At 47.8% G+C, this 24,335-nt stretch overlaps 1 long non-coding RNA gene across 9 annotated transcripts; it reads right to left on the reverse strand.

Annotated features, from left to right (window-relative positions):
* Positions 1-60: 60 nt before the first annotated feature.
* On the reverse strand, positions 61-24,235 carry LOC117019219 (uncharacterized). 9 transcript variants are annotated; one of them, XR_004422438.1, is made up of 4 exons: positions 20,021-24,235; positions 18,343-18,873; positions 14,798-15,989; positions 12,799-13,686 (listed from the first exon to the last, which is right to left on the reverse strand). It is a non-coding gene; the product is annotated as an uncharacterized LOC117019219 (long non-coding RNA). The 9 variants fall into 9 exon arrangements; XR_004422440.1 differs by lacking the exon at positions 12,799-13,686 and having other exon boundaries at positions 14,185-15,173; positions 15,943-15,989; positions 18,771-18,873; XR_004422436.1 differs by lacking the exon at positions 12,799-13,686 and having other exon boundaries at positions 14,185-15,173; positions 15,943-15,989.
* Between the last annotated feature and the right edge of the window lie 100 nt (positions 24,236-24,335).

The following is a 24,335-nucleotide window of genomic DNA, read 5'->3' on the forward strand; positions in this document are numbered from 1 at the left end:
GCTGCCATAACGAAACTCCACACACTATATGGCTTGAACAACAGAAGTTTATTTCTCATTGTTCTGGAGGCTAGAATCCGGGATTCAGATCTGGCAAGGTTTGGTTTCTGGTGAGAGCCCGCTTCCTGGCCTGCCAGACGGCTGTCTTCTCACCGTGTCCTCGCCTGCCAGAGAGAGAGAGTTTCTCTGGGCTCATCACCATCAGCAAAATCATGATGTCAAAGACAAGAGCTGCATAGACAGAGTAGGCGGAAGGACACGCCTGTCACTCTAACACCAGGTTGGGAACAGCTTGCGAAGAGAGCTCCCACTGCCTTTGCTTTTGTTTTAGTCACATGGCACAGCCCAGGGCCTTGTTAGCTGCCCTCTAAATAGTAAACAAATGCAATTGACTTGAATGGAATTGACACCACAGATCGCAGAATTGGGAGGTCCATAGCAAAAAGACCTTCTCTTCAGGGTGAAAAGCAAGGTCTCCTGAGAACAGCTTAACTCAAATGCCAAGAATTTAAAATTATGTCCTTAACACCCAGTTCTCCAGTTGGTTCAATGTTTAAAAACATTTAAGTTCCTACGATACGTCAGGATTGGACTAAAAGCATGGCCACTGCCTCGTACACCTCCAAAGTCACCTGCACACGGTGTCCTATGTAAATTGCTCTCTCTGGATGTGTGCAAGGCAGTGGTCCTCACAAAGGAGAGAGAAGGTATGCAAATAGGTGCGTTTATTGTTTAATGGGTAGAGAGCTTCCATTTGGGTTGATGAAAAGCTATGAAAATGGATAGGGAGATGGTTGCAAATACTTCAAATACAACATTGCAGATACTTCATGCCACTGAACTCTACACTTAAAATGGTGAAAACGGTGAACGTTTTGTGATACATATTTTATCATGATAAAAATAAATAAATAAAAACAAATGAGAAAGTCCTAGAATCCAAAGAGCTCACAGTTGTGGGTGGTGAAAGGCACATAATAAAACAGGTACAATTGTGTAAGGATGCATCGGCCACGTTAAGGTCACAGAGGAGGGGCTGAGTAGCTGGTACAGGGAGAGCTGCCTTACAGGCTACGTGTTGAATGAATGGGGAGCTTGGAGAGGTGGCCTCACACAGAGTCTTAAGCATGGCTGAGGGGTCATTGACTGGATAGATCCCGGGGTCCTCTAGAACATCTTTAGCAAAGCTTGGACCACGGCTCTCCTGATCAAGAAGTCACCATCCTCAGAGGACAGCACAGATTCAGAGAACACCAGACACGTGGAAAGAACAGGTCCTTCCTAAAGCCAGGAGACTAATTGTTGGGCAAGGAAGGGCCGGAGATCCTTAGGCAGGACGAGAGGTTACCAATGACAGGATGAGAGACACTGCAGCCATTCTGCTGGCAGCCAGCTCAGCAAAGGATTGGCAGCCATGGAAAGGCAAGGAAAAGACTTTCAATTAGGTAATGCTGGAGGGAGCCCAGTCACCACCAGACCTCTCGGTCCTCCCAGGCACACCTTGCAGGCCACACACCCTTCCTGCCACTGGGAAATACAGGCCATAAAACCAGCTGATATCCTTGTTGTTGGGAACTTTGATTACCACCTTTGGGAAACAATTATAGGCTCAAAAGGGTGTGAGTGTGTGCCAGATGGCCGAGAAATTTTCTTCCCCTTTGATGAAACTTTGAACCCAATATCCCAATATTATCCTAACCAGAAATGAAATTTCATGGTGTGGTAAGTACTCTTACACCAGGAGAGCAATGGGACGGAACGTTTGAAATTGGCACTTTTCTGAAAAATCCAAATGAGTTACATCCCAATTATACGCAAAGGCTTCCAGAAATACCTGGAGAACAGCAATTTATGCTGAGTTCTGCCCAAAGACACAATATACTCCAGATTCCTTTCAATTCCATCGTCCTCCCATTTGCTCTTCAGTGAAAGAATCGTAGAAGCTTAAAAACAAGTAGTTGAAAAGGGGCCCACGAGATTAAAAAGTCCAGCTTCTTCATGATGACAAAGACACAGCTATAACGTGCACTCTGCATTCTTAGCATCGCGAAGGGCGTTAACAAATGTTGGCTGTGGCTTATGTAATACAACAGCGTTCTGAGGTGGATATTATCATCCGCATGCTAACACCGAGGCTCAGTGAGGTTAGCTGAGATGTCCAACTCACAAGATTTAGCAAATGACAGCCCAGTTTTTGCACCCATATTTTATGACACACAATCCACTGCTCTTTTTAAAATTTTTTCAATTACACTTGACATACAATATTATATTAGTTTCAGATGTAGTCCACTGCTCTCTTTATTTAAAAAAAGCTTTTGGTCATAAAAGCTAGATGTTTAAACTTTAGATAGTTCAGAAGAAGGTAAGGAAGAAAATAAACTGCAGTCAACATTTGGTGTATAGCCTTCCAGAATTTTTCTTGTATGTGTTTAAACAAAACAAAACAAAACATAAAATGGGGATCACACTGTACATACATGTTTTAATTTATATTTTTAAATAACAATATATCATGAGCATTTTCTCATAGTCCAAAATATAAATGCCAAAATAGGCCATATTTGGGGCCATAAAATAAATCTCTACATATTGAAAAAACTTCAAATCTTACAGTATGTGTTATCCAGCCACATGGAATCAAGTAGCAAAAAGAAAGCAGTAATAACAAGATAATAGGAAAATCTCTAATCACTTGGCAACTAAGTAGCACACTTCTAAATTATCCATGGGTCACAGAGGAAGTCTCAAAATAAGTTTTAAAGGAACGCATTGAACTGAATAAAAATGAAAATGCAACATGTGGAAATTTGTGGGGCACAGCTACAGCAATGCTGAGAGGAAAATTTATAGCACTAAACGAACACATTAGAAAAGAGGAAAAACCTCAAAGATCAAGAACTAATCTAAGATCAAGAACTTAGTAAAAGAAGCATGAAATAAACCCCCCAAAAAGCAGAAATAAAAAAAATTATAAAGGTTAAAGCCAAATCAATTAAATTAAAAACAAGTAATTTTTATAAGGTTAATAAAATTGAGACACTGCATGTGAATCTACAGTTATCTCAAAATAAAACATTTAATTTTTTAAAATTCAAAATAAAATTGAGATCACATTTTACATATATTCTGTATTTTATATTTAATAATACATCATGAACATTTCTCATTGTCTAAAATATTCTTGTATCTTACATTTATTAACTGCTTTTTATTTCATCTACGGCTATACCATAAATATTTTTGCCTAGGGATTTGGAGTATTTCAAATAGTTTGTTATTATTTTTAAAAAATGCTGAGAAGTACATCCTGGTGCCCATTTTTTACAAACAGCTTTACTAAGACACAAATAACATACCACATAATTCACCCATTTAAAGTGTACGACTTAATGGCTTTTAATATATTTACAGTGTTGCACAACCATCGCCACAATTTAATTTTAGAATGTTTTTGTTCCCCCTAAAATAAACCCCATACCCATTATCAGTCAACCTCCATTCCTCCCCACTTGCCTGCCCCAGCCCTAGGCAACCACTAATCTACTTTCTGTCTCTATAAATTTTCCTATAGAGACAAATTGTCCTAGTGTCTCTGTAGGAAAATGAATGAAATCATACAACATGTGGTCTTTTGTAACTGTCTTCTTTCACTTGGCATCATATTTTCAAGGGTCCTCATGCTGTAGTGTGTATCAGTACTTCATTCCTTTTTATTGCTGAATAATATTCCATTGTATGGATGAACCACACTTTATCCGTTTGACAGGTGATGGATATCGGCTTGTTTTCACTTTTTGGCTATTATAGATAGTGCTGCTATTAACATTCTCATGCAATATTTTTGCAAGGACGTATGTTTTTATTTTTTGGGGTGTGCACCTAGGAGTGGAATTGCTGAGTCACTGGGTAATTCTATGTCTAACTTTTTAACCTGGCGCCCAGCCTCGAGTATTTCTTTAAGATACATTCCTTGCAGTGGAAATCATTGGTAAGTGCATCTTTAAAGGTTTTGATACATATTGCCAAATTACAATCCTAAAAATTGTGCCAACGTCTGCTCCCACCAGCAGTGCAGAATGCTTTAACAGTACAAATCTGGGCTCCAGGGGCTCTTACACGATTGGATCCACAGTCATGGACCCTGTTTGGACCTGAGAGGAGTCATGAGGCCACGCACTCCTTATCTGGACAAGGCTTAGCAGGAGGAGACAGAAGACCCGGTTCTTCTCCCAGGCCTGCTACTTGCTGGACTTGTAACCATGAGCACGTTATTTCCTCCTTTGCAAAAGGAAGATAATACCCCACTTAGCCACTGGAGGATCCCTATCGGAATGTGGTGTAGGAATGCTTTTCTAACGTGGACACACCCAGACAGGAATGATATTATTTGAGAAGCAGTGCTTAGCTGGTTTGTCCACTGAGCTCCAAGATTTTTGGTGGAAGTTGGTGTTAGGAGTCAGTGGTTGGTTGGTCGGTTCAGACATACCTACTTTAACAGAACCTGAGGACAAACAAATATTCCTTCTCATACTATGAATGTGGTTGCAGGGCACAATTTGAAGGTGCCGTTAAGCTAAACACCCCACAACCCCAGTGGCTAGTTTAGGGAGGGGCAGAAAGAGCGGAGGCGCCAGGGAGCCCCTCCGTTGAGTGTGAAGTTTTGTTATTACTGACAGAACGTTCTTCCCTCCAGGGAAGAAATATGTCCTCCAGAAATTCTAACCACTCATCTTTACTCTGCCCTCAATCCTGTGGACATGGCCAGTGTCAAGTTTCTTTTCTGAGAATCTCTGCACAAATCCAGCGCCTTCCTTGGTGGCCCAGGGGCCAATGGGAGCTGGAGAGCCCTAAGAGCCAGAGGGGGGCCCCTGCCTGCTGCCTCGTCAGCTGTGCCAGCACCTGGCTGGACGGGGACCAGAGTTCAAAGTCTTCACCGGGCACTGCAGGGCATTTGTCCTATTGATCCGCCGGTCACGCGGTACGAAGGGCAGCAGAGGCCTGCAGTCGAAGGAGTGGCTATGCTGGTGGTGCCCAGCCTCTGGCCTGGGGCTTGGTGATGAGATGCCATCAGAATGAGATGTGTGCACCAAACCCAAGTTAGGGGCCCTTGGAACAGACCACACACACACAGTCCTGTGGAGCCACCTGTTTCCACCGGAAAGGCCTAAATTCTAACTCTATTTCCTTTGACTAAACCCAGAGAACTTATTTTATTTGAGAGACGAAGCTATCTAATTAAATAAGATTAGCTACTAGGTAATAAGTATCGCCTACGTTTTGGGCACTTCACATAATCCTCTTTAATCCTCCCAGCAATCTTGAAAGTAGCAATACACCCATTTTATAGATGAAGAAACTGAGATTCATGGAGGTTAAGTGACTTTCCAGAGGCCATAAAGGCAGTAAGCAGCAAAGCAGGATTTATAGCCAGTTCTTCTGACTTCAAAGTCCACGACGCTCTTCACATTTAGGACGACATCGGGATGAGGCCTAGAACCCGCTTCCAAGTCTATTCAGGCTGTTGGTGCAAAGAGTCCGTCCAGTGTGGATCTTCCCTGGGCCAGGAAGGCCCTGTCGAGAGCTGGCTGTTAGTAAGTGGGGCAGGAGTGAGGAAACGAGCTAGCGTGGGGAGGCTCCTCTGCCCCCAGTAGATGTCAGCTGACCCGCCTGAGCATTCACCCAGACCCCAGGGTCTGGCTCGCCTTGTGTGGATTCTGGCTTCTTCTCCTTCCCTCTGCCCCTTCAAAGCCCTCTGTGTAATGGGTTTTCCCTTCCAGTTCAATTTCAAGACATGTTGAGCCAAGGAGGGCCCTTGGGCCTCCTCCCAGTGTTTGTTGTTATTGACAGGAAAGATTAGTGATGAGTCACTCCAAAAGCAGTGGATCAAAGAGCAGGGCAGACGCAGGCCAGGCGGCTTGGCCTCCTGTGGGGGCAACTGGAAGGAGCCTGGTAGGCCTCACTCTCTGTAGGGACAGAGAGGACAGGGCCCCAGGGAAGGAGCCTCGGTTCCTTCCACAAGCTAAACAGAAGTCAGTAGTGGACGGCTGACAAAAAGTCATCACTAGTCCATGTCTGGGAGCCCAGTGGGTCAGAGCTGAAGGGCAACTCGTTCTGAAAGACAGTGACAGCCCAGTGCCTGGCTGGAGCCGTGGGCAGGAGAGGACTGGCTGGCTGACTGCATCCGCGGGCTGACTGGCCTGCAAGGCTACAGCACTTGAGGGCCATCTGCAAGTATGGGCATCCCTGGGGGACACAGAACAGTGTTAGTGCGACCACCATCCGTGTTGTCACAGACTGTTATGGACTGAATGTTTGTGTCCCCCCCAAATCCGTATGTTGAAACCTAACACCCAATGTGGTGGAGTTAGGAAGTGGGACCAGTGGGGCTGATGATGGGATGAGTGCCTTATAAAGGAGACCCCAGAGAGCCCCCTCACTGTGTGAGGACACAAGAGAAGACGCTGTCTATGAACCAGGAAGCAGGCCCTCGCCAGACACTGAATCTGCTGGTGTCTTGATCTCAGGCTTCCAGCCTCCAGAACTGAAAGAAATAAATTTCTGTTTTTAAGCCCCCCAGTCTATGGTGTTCTCTTGCAGCAGCCCGAGCTCAGATACATACACTCACCTGTCATTCAAAATATTCTCCAGGTGTGATGACCGTGAGGACCGGTCCTGGTACTATCTACGCTAAGTAAATGCTCACCTATTTGATGAACACCAATCCTTATTTAACACGGTTCTAAGGATGTGGCTGAAGGCACAAAGAAGCATGAGACAAAATTCCTGTCCACAAGAAATTTGTGCTCAAAATGGGAATCAAAACAGAGGTACACAAGACAGAAAACAATGCAGAACACTACACTCTCGGTTGTACAATTGTGTGGTTACAACCCAAATAGTATTGGGGTTTAGAGAGAAGAGAAAACTTCAGCCTCTGGAGTCCTAGATTACAGTAATCAGGGGAGGCTTCCTGGAGGTGGTGAGACCTGAGTGAGTTTTTGAATGGTGGGTTCAGGAGAGGAGATGAAATTCTAGGGGAGAGGAGCATCACGAACAGTCAGTACTGAATACATAGTTAGCTCTAACCATTGCGGGTTATTCACTTCTTGGCTCCACAACCACACTCTATTCAAACAGTAGATGGTAGGAATGATACCAAGCCCCGAGGGGAGTGAGAAGGTATGCTTCTGACAGATGTCTCTGTATTTCAAATCCAATATAGGTAGAGTAGATACCATTTCTGGACTGTCTACCATGTGCCAGGCACTTTACATAGATTGACTTATTCAGTTTTTACAACAAACCTAGGGAGTAGTATCATTATCCCCGCTTCAGAGACAGGAAAACTGAGGCTTATGGAGGTTAGGGAATTTTCCCAAGGTCATATAGCAGAATGGCAGAGATAGACTGGGCCTGCCAGTGCCCTTTCCACTGGGCTCATTGCCTCCCCCAGGTGGTAGCCAGCTTACTTTTGACCTTTGCCAGAGATCACTTAGGGGTAACTGATTTTTCCCCTAACCCAAACACCACTCCCTCCATGGGGTCCTACCTGACCTCTCTGTAGACACACATGCTCCTGCCTCCATAGGATTTAAAGATTCCCTAAGATCACAATACATCTTAGGATGGAAAGTATGTTAAAATTAAAGTTGACAGTGGTTGCCTGGGCATAGAGGTGGGAGAGGCACAAGGGAACTTTTGGGGGTGATGATTATGTTCATTACCTCATTTGGGGTGATGGTTTCACTTACGGATTCACTTATGGATTCAAAATGTATCAAATTGTCCACTTTAAATATGTGCAGTTTCTTGTGTGTCAACTATATCTCAACAAAGCTGTTTTAAAAAACTTCTAACTCGGGCTATGTTACTGCAAAAGTAAAAGTTATGATGGACAGGATATTTCCTTAGTGGCACAAAAGAATGGTGTGCTCTCTCCTGACGCCCATGGTGCTGCTCCTGAGGTCACTCCTGAGAAAGCCAGCTCCTGCATCCATACCAGCTTTCCCCCAGAAACACCTGGGCACCATGCCACACAGGTATTGGGACACCAAGCTATGCCCAGAGCTATTTCACAAAACCCAGCCCTTTTTGGCTCTGTCCTTAAGAGCAGGTGTGGGCCAGGTTCTGCTCTGCTGTGTTTTAACAGATAAGGAAATGGAGCCAAAGGGAGAAAAGCTCATAAACTTTCACAATGTCACCTCTGAGTCAGGACAGAAACAACAACTGATCTTCCTTCTCTTGGGACCTGGGCCTGACGGCTCCACTCCGTCAGACTCCCCCAGAAATGCCCTCCTGTCTGCCCACCTAAGGACCGGTTCCAATGCCCACATGCCCACAGCTGCCAGCCCAGCCCACGATGAGCACACGGCTGCGTCCTGTTGTGGGGGTTCAGGAGTGGCCTTGCCGCTGTCGTTCACCACAGCTGAGCTCAGTTACTGGATTGTGCGCACTAGGACCACCAGTCTTAGGAGCAAAGGCATGATTTCCCCCCAAGGGCACCATGCCATGTGCTGGGGGGACGAATTAATACTACTGGATTCATCATGAAAGCAGGGCTGCCACGTCCAGCCTCACAGGTTACACACTGCTGTCATGCAGGGTGTCATGCAGGGTCTCAGCTCCTGCTCCCCACATAAGAACGCAGGATATGGTGAGGCCAAAAAGGAACAGCCATGGAGCCACAGGTAGGGGAGTCATACCACTATAGTCTCGCTGGCAGCTGGGTTGGAGACACAGGAAGTAGGAGCCACACTATCAGCAACCTGCCGTCCACTTCTGTCTGCCAACCAACCAACCTCACTTGCTAGCTGCAATCCACCTCTCTGCAATCCACAATCCACACTCCGCCGCTTGCTAGCTCAGCCACCATCTTCTTGCTAGCCCCCATTTTCTGCTAGCGTAGTAGCCACAGAAGTTATATTAGTGGCCAATGGCTCACTGGTTACAGCTGACGGCCAACTAGCCACAGCTGATGGCCATCCAATCACAGTTGATGGCCATTTACTACCTGAGCCAGCACCTTTTCACATGAGGCCGAGAGCCTGGAAACTGCACGCCTGGCTCTGTCCCCACACTGCACAACTGCAAGAGGCCCCAGTCACATAGCAACCTGCCTGAAGGGATTTATGAGTTAATGGGAACAAAGAAATCTTGAATTTAGATCCCTTTACTTACAGACAAAAGGATTAGAAACAAGCAGACTTATCCACGCCATTGCCAGGAACAACAAGCAGTGTAAGACAACTGTCTAAACCTGGCCTGAGGACCAAGTGACCTGGTTCTAGCCCCAGCTCAACCGGGAACTAGCTGTTTGACCTTAAGCAAGGACCTTAGTGGAATCAATCCCAACGGTACACAAAACGTGCAGAAGTCCTGGAGAAGCTGTATAATTTAATAAGTGTCATGTATCATTATTTTGAAAGCTAAAATCCAACGGGAGTAAAAGGCCTGAGAGGTCCCGCTGGCTCGGTCACTCTCGAGGCTCCCATTCAGGAGGCAGGACTAGGACCGGTGGAAGGTTCAGTGATGGGGATCCGGAGGGAAAGCCAGGTGGGGCTAGCCTTACCTAAATACTCTTAAGAAAAGAGAAACAAGCCCACGCCCTGTACCACCTCTGCTTTTCACCCGTCTCAGCTGGAACAAAGCCTCTTTGTGAGTTTAATGGAGCTTGACTTAGCAAACTTTTCCGTCTCCCTCTTCTGTAGGAGAAAAAAAAACAAACCGTTCTCCGCGAGGCTCCTTTGAAGGCTTTGCAGCTTGGGTTTAGGCAAACAGGAACCTGGCTGGGACCGCCCTGCTAAATGAGCTTTTTGGCAAGACTTTCCCGGGGCCTCCTGCGCGCAGAGGCTGAGCAGAGGTGGCCGGGAGGGGGCGGGAAGCGGGAAGGCGGCGCGGTGCCAGGCGCCTCGGGCGCTCGCTATCGCGGCTGACATTTCTGAGTGCGGGTCTGCGCCAAGCCCCGTGCTGAGTCCTCATTGTATTTATTTACTTATTGGAACCTACCGAAATTAGCTCATTAAATCCTCTCCACCAGCCAGACTGGTGGGGACCGTGGCCCATTTTCTGGATCAGGAAATGGAGACTGGAGGAGGTTGCATAACTTTGCGGGAGGCCACACCGACCAGGTGAGTCTGACCCCAAGGAAGGCCTGTGCTCCCCAAAGAGCGCCCAGCCTCCGCCCATCGTTTCCCAGCCCCGAGAACCCGGATCCTGCACGTGGGCAGCTTCATAACCGTGCCTGAAATCGCATCTCAGTCACCCCAGCAGGGCGCCATTTTCTCAGCTTGAGGATAAAAGTCACCCCTCTCTGCCTGCCGCACTGCACACTCACACTCACACACACACACACACACACTTACACTCACTCTGTCACACACACACAGCTCCCTCCCAGCATAGGACGGGGAGATAAGGCACTGGCACCTGCCAGGAACTAGAAGCTCTGTATCTCAGGGTGACCTCCAGCCCGACAAACAGTTCACCCCTTCACGCTGAGTGACTAATGATGGGTGTGAACTCTGAATGTGGATGGGGAGACAAGGGGGAGGGATGAAGTCATTTATTTGGTTATGTATTTATCCATCCCCCACCCCCTCCCCTTTGGCAACAATCAGCTATATCTATGGGTCTGTTTCTGTTTTATTTTGTTTATTTATTTGCTTTTGTTTTTTTGTTTTTAGATTCCACAGATAAGTGAAATCTTATGGTATTTATCTTTCTCTGTCTGACTTATTGCACTTAGCATAATGCCCTCAGGCTCCATTCATGTTGTTGCAAAAAGCAAGATTTCATTTTTTTCCTATGGCTGAGTGATATTCCATTGTACGTATGTTGCACTTCTTCTTTATCCAGTTGCCTGGTGATGGACATCTAGGTTGCTTCCATATTTGGCTACTGTAAATAAGGCTGGACGTAGGGGTACATACATCTTTTCAAATTAGTGTTTTGTTTTCTTCAGATAAATACCCAGAAGTGAAATTGCTGGATCATATGGCAACTCTATTTTTAATTTTTTGAGGACTCTCCATACTGTTTTCCATAGTGACTGCATCAATTTACATTCTCACCAACAGTGCACAAGGGTTCCCTTTTCTCCACATCCTCGCCAACATTTGTTGATTTATTGATAGTAGCCCTTCTGACAGGTGTGAGGTGATATCTCATTGTGGTTTTAATTAGCATATTTCTGATGATTAGTGATGTTGAGCATCTTTTCATATGTCTATTGGTCATCTGTATGTCCTTTTGGGAAAAAGGTCTATTCAGGTCCTCAACCTTTTTATTTAATTTTTTTTTTGGGGGGGTGGGGAAAGGGAACAGGACCTTATTGGGGAACAGTGTGTACTTCCAGGACTTTTTCCAAGTCAAGTTGTTGTCCTTTCAATCTTAGTTGTAGAGGGTGCAGCTCAGCTCCAGGTATAGTTGCTGTTGTTAGTTGCAGAGGGCACAGCCCAACATCCCTTGCGGGAGTTGAGGAGTCGAACTGGCAACCTTGTGGTTGAGAGCCCACGCTCCAACCAACTTTGCCATCTGGGAGCTCAGTGGCAGCTCAGCTCAATGTGCCATGTTCAATCTTAGTTGCACCATCCCTTGTGGGAGTCGAACCGGCAATCTGCACGGGTTGAGAGCCCGTGCTCCTACCAACTGAGCCATCTGGCACTGGCCCATGTGGGAATCGAATGGGCAGCCTTCCGGGTTAGGAGCACAGAGCTCCAACCACCTGAGCCACCAGGGCGGCCCAACCTATTTTATAATCAGATTGTTTTTGGTGTTAAGTTGTATGACTTCCTTATAATCTTGGATATTAACCCCCTATGGATGTATCATTTGTGAATAGCTTCTTCCATTCAGCATGTTGTGGTTTTGTTTTGTTGATGGCTTTCTTCACTGTGCAAAAATTTTTAATTTGATATAGTCCCATTTGTTTGTTTTTACTTTTGTTGCCCTTGTCCAAGGAGATATATCCAAAAAACTATTGCTAAGAGTAATGTCAAAGAATTTATTGCCTGTGTTTTTTTTCCTGGGAGTTTTATGGTTTTAGGTCTTACATTTAAGTCTTTAATCCATTTTGAGTTTATTTTTGTATATAGTGTAAGAAAGTGGTCCAATTTTATTTTTTTGCATGTATCTGTCCACTTTCACCAGCACCACATATTGAAGACTGTCTTTAGCCCACTATATATTCTTGCCTCCTATGTCACAGGTTACTAGATCATATAAGGGAAGGTTTATTTCTGGGCTCTCTCTTCTATGTCATTGATCTATGTATCTGTTTTTATGCCAGTACCATGCTGTTTTGATTACTATAACCTTGTAGTTTGGTACCAAGGAGTGTGATGCCTCCTACTTTATTCTTTCTCAAGACTTCTTTGGCTATTTGGGGTTTTTTGTGGTTCCATATGAATTTTAGGATTAGTTCTAATTCTGAGAAGAATGCCATTGGTGTTTTAATAGGGATTGCACTGAATCTGTAGATTGCTTTAGGTAGTGTGGAAATTTTAACAATATTAATCCTTCCAATCCATAAGCAAGCTATGGATTTAAATACAATTTAAGCTATGGATATAAATACAATGCATTTATTTGTATTAACATCCTCTTCAATTTCTTCTTCAGTGCCTTGTAGTTTTCAGAGTCTAGGTCTTTCAGCTGTTTGGTTAAATTTATTCCTAGGTATTTTATTCTTTTTGATGCAGTTATAAATGGGATTGTTTCTTAAATTCTCCTTCTAATTGTTTGTTATTGGTGTATAGAAACACAACAGATTTCTGTATATTGAGTCTGTATCCTGCAGCTTTACTGAATTCATTTATTAGTTCTGATCGGGGTTTTTTTGGTGGAGAATGAAGTCAATTTAATGCAATTTCCTGTCACTGGACTGCCCAGAAATAAGGGGGAGGGAAGGAAGTTCTTTCAGAAGCCCACATTTGAGGCAGAGGTGTGTGAGGGTCCTTCACAGGAAATTCTCTTCAGCAACAGGACTGCACTGATAGATTTAGAGGTTCCAGCCTGCCGAAGGACTGCCAGTCTCACCACACACACACACACACACACACACACACACGCATGCAGCATGGTCTGGTCAACTCCCCAAACACTGTAGTGCTGAGTAGACAAAAGACTGGCGATACTAAATATTATCATTAAGACCAGCATTTACTACACACTCAGTATGTGCCAAGCTTGTGCTAAGCTGTTTCCATGCAAAGAAGAAATTTCCAATTAATTCCCATGACAACCGATGAGGCAGGAACCATTAATCCCATATTCCAGATGAGAACATTGGAGCTTAGAGCTTGGGTAACTCTTCAAGCTCCCATAGCTAATAGGTGACAGAAGAGCCACTTATTAACGAGCTGGCTCTTCCCCTCTCAGTTCAGGCCTCTCAGACACTGTAAAAGCCTCTACTGTTTGGGCCACCGATGCTCAGGTGACAATGCTCTTAGCCTAGTTCCTGGTGTTAGATAATTACTTTAAGTTTTTCAGCATGTCTAATGCCTCAGTGGATGGACTTCCAGAGTAGGACGAGGCCCAATGCCACCCCAGGGCTTTTTCCTCTCTCCTTCCGTTTCCTCTGCTGTTCTCTACAGCTTCTTATAGGCTCCAGGCTGTGGACTCCAAGTGGGCGTAGGAGGCTGGAGACATTACTGTCTTTTGTTTCTCGGCTGATTTCTGATTTTCCTGGCATCGTTTGAGGACGTGCAAGGAGATGTGAATTAGTAAGTTGGAGTGGAGAGAGAGTAGTCATCAGCTGAATCACACCTCCCTGCCCAAAAGGTGTCATCATCCTAATCCCCAGAAACTGTGACTCTTACCTCACATGGCAAAAGGGACTTTGCGAATGTTACTAAGTTAAAAATCTTGAGATGACCCTGGATTAGGTGTTGAGCCCAGTGTGATCACAGGGTCACGGGACACAGGACATCCGTCTTCTCCAGCCCTTGAACATCAGCTGCCTGGCCTTCAGCTCGGAACTGGAACTACCATGTTTCCCCGAAAATAAGACCTGGCCAGGCAATCAACTCTAATGCGTCTTTTGGAGCAAAAATTAATATAAGACCCGGTCTTATTTTACTATAAGACCGAGTCTTTATAATTATAATATAATAAATATGATATGCTATGATATAATATAATATAACATAGTATAATATAATAAATATAATATATAATACTGGGTCTTATATTAATTTTTGCTCCAAAAGACACATTTGAGCTGATTGTCCGGCTAGGTTTTATTTTCGGAGAAACACAGTACACCTCCTACTTTTCCTTACAAGAGGCAGGCAGGAGGCTCAGAACAGTGGTAGGTGTTCACGGAGAGAGGAACGGGCTATGAGCCAAGGAACATAGGTGGCCTCTAGAAAAAGACAAGGAAACAGATCCTCTCCTGAAAACCTCCGGGAGGAACCAGCCTGCCAAAACCTTGGGTTTAGGCCTCTGACCTCCAGAGCTGTACCAGAATAGATTTGCGTTGTTTGAACCACGAAGCTTGTGGTCATTTGTTATCACCTCCATGGGGAACACAACAGTGGAGGATTCATATCAGGAGAAGATACTGGGGAGTGTCATAGCTCTGGCCGCTATAACAAAATACTACACTGGCAGCTTACACCACAGACATTTACTTCCTCAGTTTTGGAGGCCAGAAGTCAGACCAAGGCACCGGCAGGGTTGGTTTCCTCTGAGGCCTCTCTCCTGAACTTGCAGACAGCTGTCGCTCTGTGTCCTAATCTCCTCCTACAGGGACTCCAGGCAGATTGGATTGTGGGCCTCATTTTATATTAATCACCTCCATAAAAGGCCCCATCTCCAAATACGATCACATTCTGAGGGCCTGGGTGTTAGAGCTTCAACACAGGAATTTGGGGTCACAATTCAGCTCGTAACAGGGAGCCCCTGTGGCTGCCTCATTCTTGCAAGGCCCTCCGTCTTCCAGCAGCTTCTGTACCTCCTGAGGGCCCAGCTTGAGCCCAAACAGCCACTGTCAGTGGAACTGGTTGGAGCTTGCCCAGAGATCTGATTGGGACAGGTCAGGCGGATGAGGATCCTGAGAGAGAACTCAGGTAAGGGAAGAGGACGCGGACACCAAAGATTTTCAGGCGGGCGTGGAACTCATTCTCTCTTCCAGGGAAACCCCGCACAGCCTCCTAGGTCTTCCGGGGCCCCTGGAGAGAATGAAGCAGAATGGCTACAGTTGGACACTGAGCAGAGGAGCTGGGCTTAGACCTGTGCTGGCTGGTGGCTCTCTGCAGAGACAGCGGACAGGGTGAGGAGAGCCTTGGAGCCGGAACAGGCTGACATGTTAGCAGTCCTCCCTGAATGCCAGGTCTGTCCCTGACAGAAGACAGTTTCCAGATTCCTTTTTCCAATACCACCCAGGCCCCGACTGACCTATATCTGCCCCCGGCAAGATTCAGGCAGCAGAAGTGACTCAACTGCCTCCAGAGCCTGCCCCGTTTCCTCCTCCTCGCTGAGGAGGCCGCCTCCGCCTGTCAACCTGCGCTGTCCCTCCCCTCGAGGCCGCCTGCAGGCCGGTGTGAAATTTCTCTCTCCTACTGTGAAGCATGTCAGGGTTCAGACAGGAGATGGCCCATGCTGCAGATTACTTGAATAAAAAAGATTTAATACAAATGCTCGCATAGGTGTAAGACTGCTAACCTGATGATTACAAGGTAAAAAGAGAACTCTGTACCATCATCCCCAAGGCTGAGAAAGCAAAGGGAAGAGGCTGCGATGATTAAAACTTGGAGAGACCCTGGAACCCCACCTTGGAGGAAGGGCTCCTGCTGGTGCTGGCGTGTCTGAGGTGCGGTGCCATGGCGTTGTTTTTACAAGTGTTGGAAAAGCCACTAAATGGATTCAGCTCCCCAGCCCGACCCTCTGCCTCTTAGATTCTGAGTATTTCTGTAGCCTCTTTGGAAAAAAACAACTCACATTCACACTGGCTCCTTCGTCCTGCATCTCTACCAGCCCAGCAGACTCTGCCAAGAGTAAAAACATTGGAGCCTATTAAGATGACCCTACAACCCAACTCTATGCGATGGTAATTTCATGTGTCAGCCTGATGGATCTAAGGGCTGTCCAGACAGCTGGTAAAACATTGTTCCTGCTTGTGTCTGTGCTGGTGTTTCTAGGAGAAATTCGCATGTGATTCAGAGGACTGAGTAGAGCAGATCACCCTCCCCAAGGTGGGTGGGCCTCATCTAGACGGTGGGGGCCCCAGAATAGAACAAAAAGGGGAGGAAGCGCATACTCTTTCTGCTTGAGCTGCTGCATCCATCTTCTCCTGCCCTCAGACGTTGGTGTTTCTGGTTCTCAGGCCTCTGGGCTTGGACTAGAACCACACCATTGACTTCCTGGCCCGCCCGCTTGCACACGGTAGATGTGGGACTTCTGGGCCTCCATAACCCTGTGAGCCAATTTCTATCCCGAAGCTCTTTCTGTTTATCTGTATATCCTATTGGTTCTGTGTTCTCTGGAGAACCATGGCTAAGGTACCAGCAGGGTCTGTTTTTGATCTGACATCCCCCTACGTATGGCCAGGAGGTGGGCGTACACAGGACTGTGGGAGGTTTAAATGCCATTATCAGAGGCAGGTCCCCCAAACAAAGGATTTCCATTTTGTTGCCAGCATTCAGGGAAGGATCCCAGCAGACACACCGGCACTCCCATTCTTATCCGCACCTCTGTGGAATGGGTAGAGGGCTCCTCACCCTGAGGCTGGGCCATGACTGTAATTTCACTCACTTTGGTTACACAGTCTCCCTGCCCAGCACCAGACCTCTGGGTGTGGGCCACAGCACCATATACTGCAGCTCTGCTCCCCTGGGGTTTTCCACCATTGGTTTGTTCTCTGGCACATGTCTTTGAGGAGATTTGTTCTCAGAGAATAAGACTGTTAAACCTCATTTTATAGAGAAGTCCAGGAAAGATGGTTTTCCAATTAGGATAATTTGAGGAGGGCGTGATAAAGGGACTGGCTGTGAAGGTTACACGGGGTGTAGAACAACTACGGGGTAATGCTGCACCCCACAAGCCATGCCAGATCTGGAGAGACAGGCGATTGGTCAAGTGGAAGAAGAGAAAGAAAGTTTAGGGGAGCCGTGACCTCCGGGCAAGACACAGAGCGAGCCTGACTTGACCCAGCTGGGAGGGAGGCAGAATAACTACCTGCACCTCACTCTCCTCCCTCTGGGGCTCCCCACTTCCCACCCCAAGAAGGCAGAGAGTAAGGATGTCCCCCAAGATAGACCATGCAGGTCAGTCTCAGGGGAAGGAGCAGGATGGCCCTGGGGGAGCCACAAGAAGGCACTCTAGGACACCCCAGGGCCCCCTGGAGAAAGCCCACCTTTCTGTAAAAGATGCCCCTTGAAAAATGCAATTCTACCTCCAAGGTAAGCCGAATGGCTCTTACCCAAAAAGGCCTGATGGAGACTTACAGGCATAGCCCCAGTTCTGAGAGGAATTCTAGAGTGACAAGGATGGTTTTAGGGTCTGAGAATGATTTGGGCCATTCTGTGTGGATTGGACATGCCCCAGGGAACCCACATTTCCCTTAAGACGCCGTTAAATGTGCTTGGCACTGCCCAGCAAGAAAAAGCACAGGGTCTGAACAGGGCCACGTGTCACCCTTCCCTTGCCAGCATGCAGGTCAGAGGTGGACACCAATTACTCAGGTCAAAACCTAAAACAGTCCTGCAGGAAAACTCATCAAGCTCGGCTGCAGGCCAGCCAGTTAAAAATGGATTCTGGTCCCTTGGAGGCGCACACGGATCATTTCTGCTAATTAAACAAATATTTTTCCAGAGCTGTCTTGGTTTCCACTGTTGTCGTTGGCCCAAGTTGCTGGCACGCCACTGGAGGCGTGCCCTGAAAAGCAGCACAGATCAGAGGAGACCAACGGGACTTTCGGCAAAATAGAAAGGACATATCTTCAGAGCAGAGGAGCTGAGTCCAAACAGAAAGAAGGAAGACGGAAGAAACATGAGAGCTCTAACTGAGTCACAGCCAGCTTACAAATGTCTGCACACACACACACACACACACACACACACACACACACATGCACACGAATACACAGTCTCTCCCTCCCTCCTGAACCCCACTGCCCTCCTGTCTTCCTCAATACACAAATAAGCAACCTAGTGCCAAATAAGAATCCCAAATTTGGCGGCTTAGAGTGTTGCTTCTGTTCCCACCCTGAAGGCAGTACAGGGACAGTTAAGAGGTTACTTGGAGAAAAGAACTATGCAGTAAGGTGCAAAGTGGTCTGCATGGGGTTCTAACCCTGAGAGAGTGGGTATCACAATGGCCCCAGCCTCCCCCACTGACAACCTTCGTCCCAGAGGAAGTCCACACACACAGTGTCCCCATACAGGGTCAGGAAGTTCAGGACTTTCTGAAGCTGGCCAACAGCAGAGCCCGGATGGCAGGTCCAGAATCCCAGGGCTTGGGCAGCCCCTAAAACTAAGCAGAATTGTCAAGCATACAGGTTGTCCTCTTTCCTCACCCCCAAAGATCCCTTGATCAGAAGCACTTGGCACCCTGGATTTTCCCACTACTGTGCTCAAACCTCCCCCTCCCCACACACACACCCTGAGCCACCCTTTGAAACTTGGGACCCCTGGCTTTCCTCAGAAAAGGTTCGGCATCTCACTGTCCGTTGTGCACAGGACCTGCTGCGCCGACACCCGCCAGGCTCAGCTACACTTTGAAGACCCAGAGTCCAGCTCCAGGCCAGCTCCAACAAAACAACACGATACCTGTGAACTTTGCCATCTCTTGAACTCCAGACTCCTCATCTGTAACAACGCAGGTGGGCTGTACCAGCGGCCTCACGTTCTTTTCAGCCCTTGCTAGGCCAGCCTGTAACGCAGAGCAAAGCAGAGGCCCTCTGGTTGGAGAGAGGACGGGAGGAGACCTCACTGACCCCTAGGTCTCTGGGAAGCACTATTAGAAAATGCTAGACCAGTGGTTTCCCTGCTAAGGGCCCTACAACCCAGGAAGATTATGATCCTGTTTCCTTAGGGACCTGGATCTAAACTGTCTCCCTCCCCATCCGTCATCTCATCGTCCATCCCCCATAAATCCAACCCTCTGTTCACTAGTTATGCATCCCTTCTTTCAGGGTCCTTCCACTTTAGCTAATCTGATGAACTAGCCAGGTTTCAGGGCTCAAGAGGGTGTTAGGAGAATGAGCAAGTCTCATCGCTAAGGGTGCTACATTATATTGGGGATCACGTCACTGCAAGTGAAAAGTGTTTTTATTTCATAAGAAATACGTGGTTTTTCTAAGCAACTGCTACACTGTAGCAATACATAGCGTATCAGTTGAAAAATTCACCCTTTGCTCTCCCTCCCAATCTAAGCCCTCAAGATAAAGCAATGCTTGCGTGATAAGCATGATGGCAGGCTTAGCGGGCCTAGCAGTAGCCGGCCGGGGAGAGCAGGGCACTGTCCCCTCCCTAGGGCTCTGGCCTGTTGCAGGTGCTGCCATGAGAGCCTTTCGCGGGAGTGGGGAGGGTGAATTCAAACCCTCCTCCCTGAAGAAGTGCGGCCCTGAGCCCTTTGGGTCGCTCCTCTCCAGCTCCTGCTACCTTCCAGAGATAAATAGAGGGTTAACTCCCAGCTGACCTCACAGGGTGGGAACAAAACCACAAAGGAATCAGATGTCCTCTGATGAAGCGATGGTGATCCAGCTCATTAAGACCAGACAACTGGGGTTGGATAATAATCAGAGCATCCAGACCACCAGCAGGGCTAAAGGCCTCCAGGGAGCCTGCACTGCAGTAGGGCTGGCAAGAAGCACCGAGCCCAGCACCTGTAGTTCTGCAGACTCTGCTTGAACACTCGTGGTGACAGGAGTTCTCCAGCTGGTCCTGGTGAGGAGGAAGTCCTCTCTCAGGGAGCCCATGCCCTCCTCTCCTGCTAGGCACACGCCTGCGGCTTCTGTTGGGCTTATCCGCTGGAAACCCAGGGACACCCTGCTCCCGGGCTGTGCCACCACACTCACCAAACAAACAACTCCCATCTCGCATCAAAGAAACCTCACGGTGTTATGAGCAACTCAGCGTCTTTCGGGCCGGACGTTTTCTCCCCTAATCACCAGACCTTCCCTTGAGCTCATTCCTGCCAAGTGTTTCATCTCCGTGCGTGTCCTGTTTGTGGACCAGGGGAAGTGTGGGTACATCTGATCTTAGCGTGTAGACCTGCTCCAAACAATGCATCAAAGGCCACTTCATTGGAAAGCACGCGGTCTTGTTGCAGTTCTGGAACAGATTCAACCTAGCATAGCATTCCAGAGGGAAATCCCAGCTGACCTCTTGCTCCCTGAGTTCCTAAGTCACCAAACTGCGTGTGCTGTCCCTTGGGCCCTCAATCATCTGCTCTTTCTCAGCATCTTTTTTCTTGGAAGAGAGTCTAGGAGATACAGCACCTTCTCCCCTTTCCCTCAAAAGGAGGTGGGTCCTGCCCCAGCCCCGCATTCTGACCACAAGTGTGGATCGCAGAGCTGTCTGCTGAGGGGTTGCACCCCAGAATCCCTCCCAGCACTGTTACTTCCAGGAAGAAGACTGATCGCAGTGACGGCCTGGGGCCGTCTCCTGGCAGGACCAGGAGAGCCGGCTACCATGGTCTGAGGGCCCTCCTGCCCTTGGCGTGGGGGGTGGCATGAGTCTTCACGTGTGCCAAGTGGATGCTCACCCCAAAGCTCCGGGGCTGCATGGATGTGCCCCAGAGCAGGGCCAGGGCAGGAAATGAGAGGGCATCACGTCATAGACCAGGAAATGCTGCTGTGCTGGGACCCCGAGCATGTGTTGGAGGGCTCCTAGAAAACAAATGCACCCCCCGGGGAAGGCCAGTAATAGGTGCCTGGAACGAGAAGACCTCTCCGTAACCCACAGCACCACTGCCCCCTGCATCCCTTTTCTTCATTCTGACCGCAGAGCTGCCCAGGACCCAGACAGGGGACTCCAGCCCTGAACCTGGGAGGGCAGCACAAAGGCCAGGCAGAGCTGGACCCTGTTCCCACACTTCTGGGGAAGATCTGTCCCCACATGCCCGTGCGTGACTACTGCCCACAGCCTTCTCCCAGCATGGAGAAAGAGACTGTGTACTCCAGCCACCTACTCTGGAAGCAGGCTGCTGGCCAACCATGAGGGACAAGGCGACTGTCCCCATAGGACGTGAGCAGGAGACAGGCTCGGCCTTTGTTTCCTCAGACTTGGGCAGGCACAGGAAGAGCCCCACCATCCTGCATGTCCTTCTTCAACCACCTGTCTGTGAAGAGTTCCCCGGCACCTTTGCCAGAGGGAGAGGGTCTCTTTAGAGCTCTTACAGCAACTGGGCTTCTCTCAGGGGACTTAAGGACTCGAGTGTTGTGTCCTTGCTTATCTTTGAATCCCAATTGCCCTGGGCAGAGAACGTGTGTAGCACATACAAAATCATAAACATGTACTGAATTGAGTCTAAAATAAGGAGCCCAGTGTCTGGGGACAGCCTGAGTATTTCCAACACCGTGGAATCAGCCAGCTGTCTGTTTCTATTGTCCTCTCGAAGTGATGAGGGCAGCCTGTCCCTAGTCCCTGTGTCGGAGGCAGGAGACACTTCGGAGAATATAGGTGTTGTTCCAACTCAAGTTCATTGCGTGTTTCAGGCATTTGGACCCAGATAAATCACAGATGATATAATCCACAATTCTCTTCCAAGATTTCCTTATGTGGGAAATTCGTCCAGCAGCCATAACTCAGCTTTGTGTAGTTACACATTTTTTTAAGTGCACAAACTTTTTTACGGGATTTCCCTTCCAGAGAAAATGCCTCAGCATAGCGCTTAATGAACGGAGAACAACATATTGTTGGCCCTCATGCAGTTACGCACTGCCCATTGCCATCTGTGAACTTTTGATCTCTGATCAAGTGGCCTGTGTACTATTTTACTCTTTCCCAAGCCCCACAATACCTCTGGGAACCTGGACTATATCGATACTTAATCAGATTGTACCACATGGGAATTTCAAGCATGCATGATGCAATCTCCCTCATAATAAAACTCTATTATTCCCTGAGCTTACAGTCACACTGCCCGCCCCAGACCCCCGCACACTCACTGTCTGCAGAGAGAGCCAGAGAGGAAACTGTTAAGAAACAGAACGTCTAAATAAAGTCAGTTCTTCCCTGAGCACTTTGCAATCATTATTCAAAGAACATTTCACACACACTCTCTCGTTCTGTATAAAGCACACCTTCCCGGGTGGCTTGAGAAAGTTGCAAGCAGCTAGGCCTAAAGAGGAGTCACACACATCCATAAATAACTTATCTTCTCGGCCAGCTTCTAATTTAACAGCAGTCTTGGGGAAAAAATGCAAAGAATATTTAAACTATAAACAATGACACATAACCAAAACTAACTGGCAGGCTGGAAGGGGTAAGTCGGGTTTCCATCTAAAATTAGACCGGCGTTCTTTGTAAAACTCTGATTCAGTCACTTCAGGTTCTTGTCTGAAATACATCTGAGTCTTGGCCCCTTTCTCTTGGCGCCCTCGGCTTTGTCTCCAGACACTGCGTGCCTGATAGGAAAAGGTCAGCATGGGTGCTGGGGGAGGGACATGACTGCAGGGTTAGGAGTAATAGATTGTTCTTGCCCAGAGATTGTTTGGAAACAGGTTGGAAATGTTCTTTTAATGGCTGTGGGTGCCTTAAAAGAAACATGTTCTATTTTATTTAAAACAGTTTTACGGTCAAGCCAATCAATCAATGGCTGTTTACGGAGAATAGCAGAAAAACTTAAACCTAACGTTGACTCTCCTGGAGTTTAGGATGCAGTTCTCCAGGGTGTGGAGCCAAGTTCACCAGCCCAAGACTGAGGAGGGGGCGAGGTCCAGCTCTGCCACTTACACCAGCCGTGTCACACGGGGCGAGTTATTGAACTCCTGAAGCTCCTGCTTCCTCACCTGTGAAATGGGGATGACAACAGTTCTCACCTTAGAGCTTGGTTGTGAAGTTTAAAGGAGGAGGCATGCAGGGGTCCTGGTACCTGCAGGTTCTCTGCAAAGGTGTGTTATTACTGTCATCTATAAAATACACCCCCAAGGCCCCACACGGCACAGCAAATTAGTGGCAGGTATTAAATTCCTGAAAGCTCAGGCCTGGGGGGACAGGGATCAGGGCGACATAGGGACCATGGAGGAAGGCATCCACAGAGGAAATGTTGAGCAGTGATTATGGTTTCAAAGGTCTGGTGGAAAAGCTGGTTACTAGGAACCGAACCATGACTCTCACTCTTCCTTAGTCTTGGCCAGGCAGGACTGCTTTCTTGTCAAGTGTGGGGTGTGCGGCCATCTGCTTCCCTTGGGCTGGCCTGCCTTCCCATCCTGGGCACCACACCCAGTGAGGAGGGGGCCCCCAGGGTGCCCCAGTTTGAGGCTGTGTAATGTCTTCAGTGGCCTCACCAGGTGTAAGCGAGACACCTCCCAGTGAAGACAACCAACGTCTTCCTTCCCACCAGGAGAGGCAGACCTGAGGCAGGGCCAGAGTGGGGAAATTCAGGCCATGTCCTACAGTTCAAATTCCTTCAGCAGGTCCTTTCCCACCACCTGGCTGGCGCTGGCCCGGACCTAGGGGAAGAACGCAAGCAGACCCTTCTCAGAGCTGTAGCTGTCGCCACATGAGGGGTTAGCCAAGGGTTGTGTGTGCAGTAGTCTGCGGAGAGTCAGATAAAGGCTATGTTGAGTTAATGCTCTCCTTTACACAAAGTGCTCACCGAGCATCTGCTGATACATGGCAGTGCGCCTTGGGGAAGATGTGAAAATTAAGAGTTCACTCTTCCGAATTCCCAGAGAACTTGGATCACACCTAATTTACCTGGCTTTCTATCTGTTGACTTGCTGCTTTCTCCACTGGATGTTCCAATCTGGCTGCGTCTTTCTCTTTTGAATCCCCAATACCCAGCTGAAGGCCCAGCACCTGGCAAGCACTTAGCGTTTCTTGGATTAAATAAGACTGAGTTCATGTCTTCGGACTTCCAGTCCTACGCCGTGGTTAGCATGGTCCTCAGAGGCGTGAGTGACAATCACGTCAGCCCTGATAGCAGAGGCCGTGGAAGTTGGGAGAGGGGGAGTGGACGCTCCGCAGAGAAGGTGACGTCTGAGAAAGCCCTTGAAAAAGGATTCAAAGTAGAACTGGAGCTTCCGTGGGCAGAGAGGAGAATTCTAGGGAAAGGCGAAGGCAGGAAAAGGTCACCAGTGTTTGGGAGACAGTAGATGAGTTCTGTTAGGAATTGATAAGCCTGGTGAGTCATAGCAGGTGGGGCTTGAACAGGTGCTTAGGTGC

This window comes from Rhinolophus ferrumequinum, assembly GCF_004115265.2.
Source record: "Rhinolophus ferrumequinum isolate MPI-CBG mRhiFer1 chromosome 5 unlocalized genomic scaffold, mRhiFer1_v1.p scaffold_110_arrow_ctg1, whole genome shotgun sequence".
NCBI lineage: Eukaryota > Metazoa > Chordata > Mammalia > Chiroptera > Rhinolophidae > Rhinolophus > Rhinolophus ferrumequinum.